This window comes from Pteropus vampyrus, unplaced genomic scaffold, assembly GCF_000151845.1.
Source record: "Pteropus vampyrus isolate Shadow unplaced genomic scaffold, Pvam_2.0 Scaffold472, whole genome shotgun sequence".
Lineage (NCBI taxonomy): Eukaryota > Metazoa > Chordata > Mammalia > Chiroptera > Pteropodidae > Pteropus > Pteropus vampyrus.
Window position 1 is genome coordinate 1,157,484 of NW_011889253.1, and position 8,888 is coordinate 1,166,371.

At 35.6% G+C, this 8,888-nt stretch overlaps 1 pseudogene; it reads right to left on the reverse strand.

Moving 5' to 3' along the window:
• Positions 1 to 3,056: 3,056 nt before the first annotated feature.
• Positions 3,057 to 3,175, reverse strand: LOC111732602 (annotated as a pseudogene).
• Positions 3,176 to 8,888: the final 5,713 nt, after the last annotated feature.

The window sequence follows — 8,888 nt, forward strand, 5'->3', positions numbered from 1 at the left end:
GACTTCTTAAGTTTCCTTTTAGTTCAGCTGTTTAAGATTCCATAAGAAGGTCTAGAAATAATTAGATATTGACAAAGGAAGAAATATTTAGAACATAAAAACATGAAATTGAAGGACAGTTACAGAATTTTTAAACACATATTAACATTCTAGAGTGTACTTTCAAAAGGGAAATTGTTGAGACGGGTTAATTGAGTTTATGTATAAGAAGGGAGGCTATGATTCGTCAAGTGAGAAATAATTTTTCTGGCCATGGAATGATAACAGCTGAAGCGAATTTCTCAAAAGCTAGGAAATTTGGCAGAGGAATATTGTGGCTAAACAAATTCATTAGAGCAGAAAGGTATTAAAAACGTTTTAAGAAGTATGTTTAAATGGGAAGCAGACTCTCTTATTAAAATGCCAGAAACTGATGAGATATAAAGCGGAAGTTTTGTTGTTGTATTTGTTGTTGTTTGAAAGGATTCAAAGCTACATCTCCAGTAGGAGCAAAGTATGAGCCTTTAAAAATCAGAATAGATAAACCTACTGACATAGGTTTTAGTAGACAGAAGAGATCATAAACACAAGGTGGAAAGGTGAAGTAGAAATAGTAAAATGAGTGCTTGCTTTGGCAGCACATATACTAAAACTGAAATAGGAAAATGAAAGAACAAATGAGTGAAGTTGGTTTAGAAAGGACTGAATCACTTCTAATGAGAGATGGGGAAGGATCAAAAGCAATGATCTTAAATAAGAAATTGAAAAGAGGGCAAATACAAAGGCAGCATTAGAATCCTAGAATTAGAATGGCCCTTAAGAGAACTTACAACTAAAGAACTAACCAGAGATTCCTTAAACTGTAGACCTCAATGCCTATCTTAGCACATCATGAAGTTGCTATTACCACATTCCCTTTATCTGATCTTTGACAAAATATCCGAGGAAGGAGAAGATAGATGTGACTGGTGGGGTGGGTTCTCACTGTAGAGACTTTATTATAGCATAGTGGAATTGGGAAAACTTGCTCTTAAAAAATCAGACACACCCGAGTTAGAATCCCAGCTCAGCCTCTATCAGTTGTCTGATCTTGAACAACTACTTAATGTCCCAAAAAGACATTAAGAAAGAACTCTGTCTATTTAGGTAACTCCTAGTTTTCATATGCCTGTGTTGGTCATCTAATTTTCCATTTTTTTTTCCTGTTCTCCATTTCTTTCTTTTTTAAAATGTTACTTTATCTTCCAATCTTTTATTGAGGTTTTAGTTCCTATTGTCATATTTTTAATTCTAAAGAGCTTTTATTTTCTCAATAATCCTTAAAATTTCCTCTTTTTGTCTAATGGATGCAATGTCTCCTCTAATCTCTCTGAGAATGTCAAACATAGATTTTCTTATTTTAAAGATATCTTTAGAGCTTCAGGAATCTTCTCTAGACCTCCAGTCTTCTGCTGGGGTCAGGAAAGAAAGTTATTTGACTCTACAGAGTGGAGGAGGAAATCTGCAAGTCTATCAGTATCTTAGGCTGACTTTCAACCAGTCATCCTGGTTTTAGAAACTCCTTTTTCCCTACTTATAGATGTACCTGGCACTAAAATTCCTGAGCCTTTTCTTGGAGTTCTATGGTGTAAACTGAGTTGGCTCTCAGCTTTCCCTATTGATGACTTGAGATGCAGATTTCTCAGTTCTACTTACTCAGTTACTATTTGTCCATCTGCTACCTGGTTTCTAAAATTTGTTGCTAATGTCTTCTCTCCTGTATCCTCAATTCTGTATATTTATGCTCTTTTAAAATTCCTTTACTATAATTTTATCAGAACTTTGAGGAGGGAGCAGAACTAAATGTGTGAGTTCAACCTGCCATCTTAAAACAAGTCTCTTACTTCTTTTTTTTTCTTTTATTAGTTTCATCTATACAGTACATTGGTTAGACATTTATATAGTTTGTACAATGATCCCCTGATTGCTCCTTCTCTCTGGTTTTCCACCTAGCCAATATATTAACGCTAACCGCATTCCCTACGCCATGCTCCCCATCCCCGTGACCATCTATCAACTACTAATTTGTACTTTTTAAGCCTTCACTTCATTCTCCCAGTCCCCCAATCCCCCTCCTCTCTGTCCATCATCAGATTGTCCTCTATATTTGTGATTCTGTTTTTCATTAGTTTGTTCTTTTTGTTCCTTCAATTCCACATGTAAATGAAATCATATGACATTTATCTTTCTCTGTCTGACTGATTTCATTCAGGATAATAACTTCTAGGTCCATCCATGTCATTGCAAATGGTAGGATTTTATTTTTTTAATGGCTGAGTAATATTCGATTGTATATATGAACCATAACTTCTTTACCCAATTGTCTGTTGATGGGCATTTAGGTTGCTTCCATAGCTTGGATATTGTAAATTGTGCTGCCATGAATATTGGAGTGTGTAGATCTTTAAGATTTATTGTTTTGGTTTCCTTTGGATAAATACCCAAAAGTGTAATTGCTGGGTCAAAAGTTATGTCCATTTTTAATTTTTTTGAGAAACCTCCAGACCGTTTTCTATAGTGTTTTGATCATAAATGGATGGTGTATCTTGTCAAAGGCTTTTTCTTCATCTATCGATATGATCATATGATTCTTATTCTATAATTTGTTTCTGTGGTGTATCACATTAATCAATTTGCATATGTTGAACCATCCCTGTACCCCTGAGATGAAGACCACTTGATTGTGGCATATAATCTTTTGAATATGTTGCTGTATTTGATTCGCTAGTATCCTATTTAGGATTTTTGCATCTGTATTCATGGGAAGTATAGGTCTGTAGTTTTCTTTTTTTGTGTTATCTGTATGAGGTTTTGGTATCAGAGTAATTAATATTGGCCTCATAAAATGAGCTAGAAAGTATTGCCTCCTTTTCAAATTTTTCTGGAAGAGTTTGAGGAGAATAGATATTAAATCTTTGAATGTTTGGTAGAATTCAGTGGTGAAGCCATCTGGTCCTGGACTTTTACTTTTTGGGAGGTTTTGGAAAATTTTTAAATTTCCATACTGCTGATCGGTTTATTTTTTATTTATTTTTTTACACCGACAGCACCTGGTATTCCTAGATGGTCTCCCATCCAATTACTAACCAGACCCGACCCTGCTTAACTTCCAAGATCAGACGAGATCAGGCCCGTTCACGGTGGCATGGCTGTAGACTGTGATCAGTCTATTTAGATTTTCCAGTTCTTCTTGATTCAGTCTAGGAAGGTGGTATCTTTCTAAATACTTGTCTATTTCTTCTAGGTTATTTAATTTGGTGTTATATACTTTTTTATAGTATTCTTGTATGATCCTTTGCATTTCTGTGGTGTCTGTCATAATTTCTCCTCTTTCATCCCTGATTTTATTTGTGTCATTTCTCTTTTTTTCTTCAGTGAGTCTAGTCAGAGGGTTGTCAATTTTATTAACCTCAAAGAACCAGCTCTTTGTTGCATTTATATTTTCTATTGTTCTTTTGTTTTCAATTTCATTTAATTCTGCTCTATTTTTGATGATTTCCTTCCTTCTACTGACTTTAGGCTTCATTTGTTATTCCTTTTCTAGTTTTTTAAGATGAAGTGTTAGGTTGTTTATTTGGGCTCATGCTTGTTTTTGGAGATAGGCCTGTAACGATATGAACTTTCCTCTTATGACCGCCTTTGCTGTGTCCCAAAAGTTTTGATATGCTGTACTATCTTTTGATGTCTCCTCTTACGTCTTCTCTGACGCAGTCATTTTTCAGTAGCATGCTGTTTAATTTCCATGTATTCGTGGTTCTTCCCACTTTTTACAGTTAATCTTCAGCTTCAAAGCTTTATGATCAGAGAATATGGTTGTTATGATTTCAACCCTCATATTTGTTGAGGCTATCTCTGTGTACTAGTATGTGGTCAATCCTTGAGAATGTTCCACGTGCACTAGAGAAGAATGTATAAACAGTTGTTTTGGGATTAAAGGCTCTGTAAATGTCAGTTATGTCCAGTTGGTCTAATGTATCATTTAAGGATGTTATTTCCTTATTGATTTTCTGTTTGAATGATCTGTCCATATCTGACAGTAGGGTATTTAGGTCGCCTACTATGATAGTGTTTTGGTCCCCAACTATGATACTTCTGTTAGTAATTGCTTTATATATTTCTGGACTCTCTGTTTGGGAGCATAGATATTAAGAATTGTTATGTCTTCTTGGTATATGATTCCCTTTATCATTATGAAGTGTTCTTCAGTATCTTTCTTTACCTTTTTTATTTTGAAGTCTATTTCATCCGATATTAGTACCGCTACTCCCACTTTTCTCTGAATGCCATTTGGTTGAAACCTCATTTTCCACCCTTTCACTTTGAGTCTATATTTGTCTTTGGAACTTAGTTGTGTCTCCTGGAGGCAGCATATGGTTAGGTTTTGTTTTTTGACCCAATCTGCAACTCTGTGGCTTTTTATTGGTGATTTCAGTCCATTTACATTTATGGTGATTATTGAAATATGACATTTTCCTATAATAATTTTATGTTTTGCTTTCTGGTAGCTCTGTATTTCCATTGCTTCCTTGTCCTTGTGTGTCTGTTTTGTTGTTGTTGTTGTTTATTTGTTTTGTTTTTTTTTGTTGTTGTTGTGCTTTATAGGTTTTCCCTCTGATCTTTCTTGTTTGATGTCATATATTTCAGTTCTGAATCTTTGACCTGTGGTTACCATTACAAATATGTAGAGGATAGTTATATATATATACATATATATAGTAGTCCATATTCTTTGGCAGGTGCCTTATCTCCTTTGCGAATTTGGATCTTTGAATCCTCTCCTTTTCTGTCATTGCTATCTCAATTTGTTCCTATGTATGCTGAAAGTTTATCACTATCTCTTCTTATTGCTTAAACTTATAATGCCCTTTTCTTAGTAAGGGTTGCACTCTTCTGCTTCTATCTGCCTGCTAGTCGCCTCACTCATAGTTATGGTTTTTTTTTTTTTTTGTCATTTTGTTTCAGGTTATCTGACCTCTTTCAATATTTCCTGTAATGCAGGTCTTGTGGTGGGGAATTTCCTCAATTTTTGTATGTCTGGAAAGGTCTTTATTTCTCCTTCATATCTAAGGGAGAGCTTTGCTGTGTACATTATTCTTGGCTGGTAGTTCCTTTCATTTAATAGTTTGAATATTTCATTCTATTCCTTTCTATCTTGTAAAGTTTGTGCTGAGAAGTCTAATAATAATCTAATGGGTTTTCCTTTATAGGTTACCGTCTTCTTTCCCCCAGCTGCCCTGAGAATTCTGTGTTAGCCATTGATTTTATTAATTTCAATACAATGTATCTTGAAGGCCTTTTTGGGTGAGATAATTGAGTGTTCTGTTGACTTCTTGAATTCCAAGCTCCAGCTCATTCTTTTGATTTGGGAAATTCTCATCAATTATTTGCCTGAAAATACTATCTAATCCCTGATCTTTTTACTCCCCTTCGAGAATGCCCATTATTCTTATGTTTCTTCTCCTGATGGCATCAACTAATTCTTGTATTTCTCTTTCATAATTTTTCATTCTTCAGTTTCTCTTTTCTTCCTTCTGATTTATTTCTAGATTTCTGTCTTCGATATCATTGATCCTTTCCTTCGTTTGGTTGACTCTTTTCCCCAAGCTTGCTATTTCATTTTTTATCTCTTGCTGTGTGTTCTTCATCTCCAGAATTTATATTTGGTTCTTTATGAGGGGTTCAATCTTCTTTCTAAAGAACTCATTCTGTTCATCTAGTTGTTTTTTTTTTAATTCCTGAATTTGTTGATATGAATTGTTTTGGATCTCACTGAGTGTTTTCAGAAGTACCATCTTGAAAACTCTGTCATTTAAGTCGTGTATTTCTATGTCTTTAAGCTTATCTTCTGGAGATTTTTTCTCTTTCTTTCTGAGATGCCTTGTCACCTTGGTTGTTCATGGTGTTTAATGGACCATTTCTCTGCCTGGGCATTAATGGAAGCGAGTTCTGCTTTTTTTCCAGAAAGATTTATTATATAAAAGTCTCTCTTTAGCCTGTTGCAAAGGTGTTTTTCCTTTGGTTTCCAGTAGATAGTGTCTAAGCCTCTTGGATCTCTACTTTATATAAAGTGTTAATGCCTTTTTTTTCTTATAGATATTCAATCACTCTCGCTACCTTCAGTCTCAATCCTTGTCAGTGTTAGCAATAGTTTCGGTAGTGTTTGCTCAGATTCCCCTGGGGCTCTGCAGTGTTTGGTCTTGCAGGATATGGAGGAGTGACCCTCTGGGTTGAGGAATAGTTGCTGTGGCTCAGCCTGGCATTTTCCAACCATGGCTGGTCATAATCAACTGTTGCTTCTCTGCCATCTCTACTTTTCTCCCATCCTTACTTCTCTGCTTTCTACACTGATCCCTGGGCACTGCTGCTGCGTGGATCTCACAGCTCTCTCAGGCAGGGTTTTCAGAGAAACTGCTGCACCTTCTCCCCTCCTCTTCCTCCTGCAGAGAGCTCTGGCTGGGAGAGGCAGCTTCTTTGTTCTCCCAGTTTACCGCCTGACTCCCAGGGTTCTGACCTAGGGTAGCTCTTATGTGCATATCCCATGCTCAGATGTGCTGGTGTGCAGATTGGATGTTTTTTGTTGAGTTTTAGATGCTCAGCTTATTGTTGTTTCGCGAGGAGAGATCTGGGTACATCTCTCACTCTGTCATGTTTCTGTGCACTGTCCCTCTAGTACTTTTAAGTGTAAGGTTAGCTTGTTTCTTGAGCTTTTTCTTGTTTCTTGAGGTAAGCCTGTATTATTATGAATTTCTCTCTTAGGACTGTTTACACTGTGTCCCATAGACTTATAGTTGTTATGTTTTCATTTTCATTTGTCTCTAGGTATCTTTTGATTTCTTCCTTGATCTCATTGATAACCCATTCATTGTATAATAGCATGTCATTTAGCCTTATGTGTTTGTGTATTTTCCAATTTTTTTGTAGTTGATTTCTAATTTCATACCATTGTGATCAGAGAAGTTGGATGATATGATTTCAATCTTCTAAAATTTATTGTGACTTGTTTTGTGTCCTAACATGTGATCTATCTTGGAAAATGTTCTATGTGTACTTGAGAAGAATGTATATTTTGCTGCTTTGGGGTAAAATACTCTGAGAATATTTATAAATCTATCTGGTCTAATGTGTCTTTTAGGCCCATTGTTTCCTTGTTGATTCCTTGCCTGGAAGGTCTGCCCATTGGTGTCAATGGGATGTTAAAGTCTTTTATTATGGGTGTATTACTGGATTTTTTTTTGCAGTATAAAATAGGAAATTTATATGAAAAAGATATTCTCGAAAAATAAATAATTATTATACTATTATGATTTGAAAAACATAGGTGTTTATCTGGTGTTATCTCTACCTATCCCTCTTCTTCTTTCTCTACTCATCATAGTCCCAAACAGAGAGATCTAGTTCTATTTTATGAAAGCAAATTTTCTTTTTTTTATATTCGTACTTTTATTTTTTTTCATTATTCTTATATTTTTAATTTTTTAACATTTGATTTTTTAATTTTTTTCTCCTTCCTCCTTTCCCCCTCCCCACTCCCCTCAGGTAACCACTAAAACATTGTCCATGTCCATGAGTCTCTGTTTGTTTGTCTTGTTCATTCCTTGCTTTTAGGTTTATATCCCACATATAAGAGATATCATGTGATTTTCAACTTTTTCTGTCTGGCTTATTTCGCTTAATATGATTATTTCGAGGTCCATCTATGTTGCTGCAAATGGTAGTATTTCATCTCTTCTTATGGCTGAGTAATATTCCATTGTATATATGTACCACAGCTTCTTTAGCCAATCTTCTATCATAGGACACTTCTGTTGTTTCCATGTTCTGGCCACTGTGAATAATGCTGCTAAGAACATTGGTGTGCAAATGTCTTTGGGGTAAATACATAGTAGGGATTGCTGGATCACATGGTAGACAAATTCTTACTTTTCCATAGTGGCTGTACCAATTTGCTGTCCCACCAGCAGTGTATGAGGGTTCCTATTTCTCCACATCCTCTCCAACATTTCTTATTACTTGTCCTGTTGATTACAGCCATTCTAACAGGTGTGAGATGGTATCTCATTGTGGTTTTCATTTGCATTTCCCTAATAGCTAGCAATGTTGAGCATCTTTTCATATATTTGTTGGCAGTTTGTATGTCCTCTAGGAAGAAGTGTCTGTCCAGGTCCACTGACCATTTTTTGACTAGATCATTTGTTTTCCTTTTTGTTGTTATTATTGAGTTGTATGAGTTCTTTGTATATTTTGAATATTAGGTCCTTATTGGTGTTGCTTGCAAATATATATTCCCATTCAGATGGTTGTCTCTTTACCTTGTTGAGAATTTCTTTTGCTGAGCAGAAGCTTTTTAGTTTGATGGAGTCCCATTCATTTATTTTTGCTTTTACTTCCCTTCTTTTTTCAGGTCAAATTCATAAAATCCTCTTTAAGTCCAAGGCCCTTCAGTTTAGTTCCTATGTTTTCTTCTATGCATTTTATTGTTTCAGGTCTTCCATGCAGGCCCTTAATCCATTTCGAGTTAATTTTGGTGTGCAGTGACAGACAACAGTCTAGTTTCCTTCTTTTGCTGGTGGCTTTCCAGTTTTCCCAGCACCATTTATTGAAGAGGTTTTCCTTTCTCCACTGTATGTTTTTGGCTTCTTTGTCACAAATTATTTGCTCATATAAATATGGGCTTACTTTTGGATTCTCGATTCTGTTCCACTGGTCCGTGTGTATGTTTTTCTGCCAATACCATGCCATTTTGATTACTGAAGCTTTGTAGTATAATTCGAAGTCAGGCAGAGTGATGCCTCCAGCTTCATTCTTTATTCTCAGGATGGCTTTGGCAATTCGGGGTCTTTTGTGCTTCCATACAAATCTTACGATTTTTT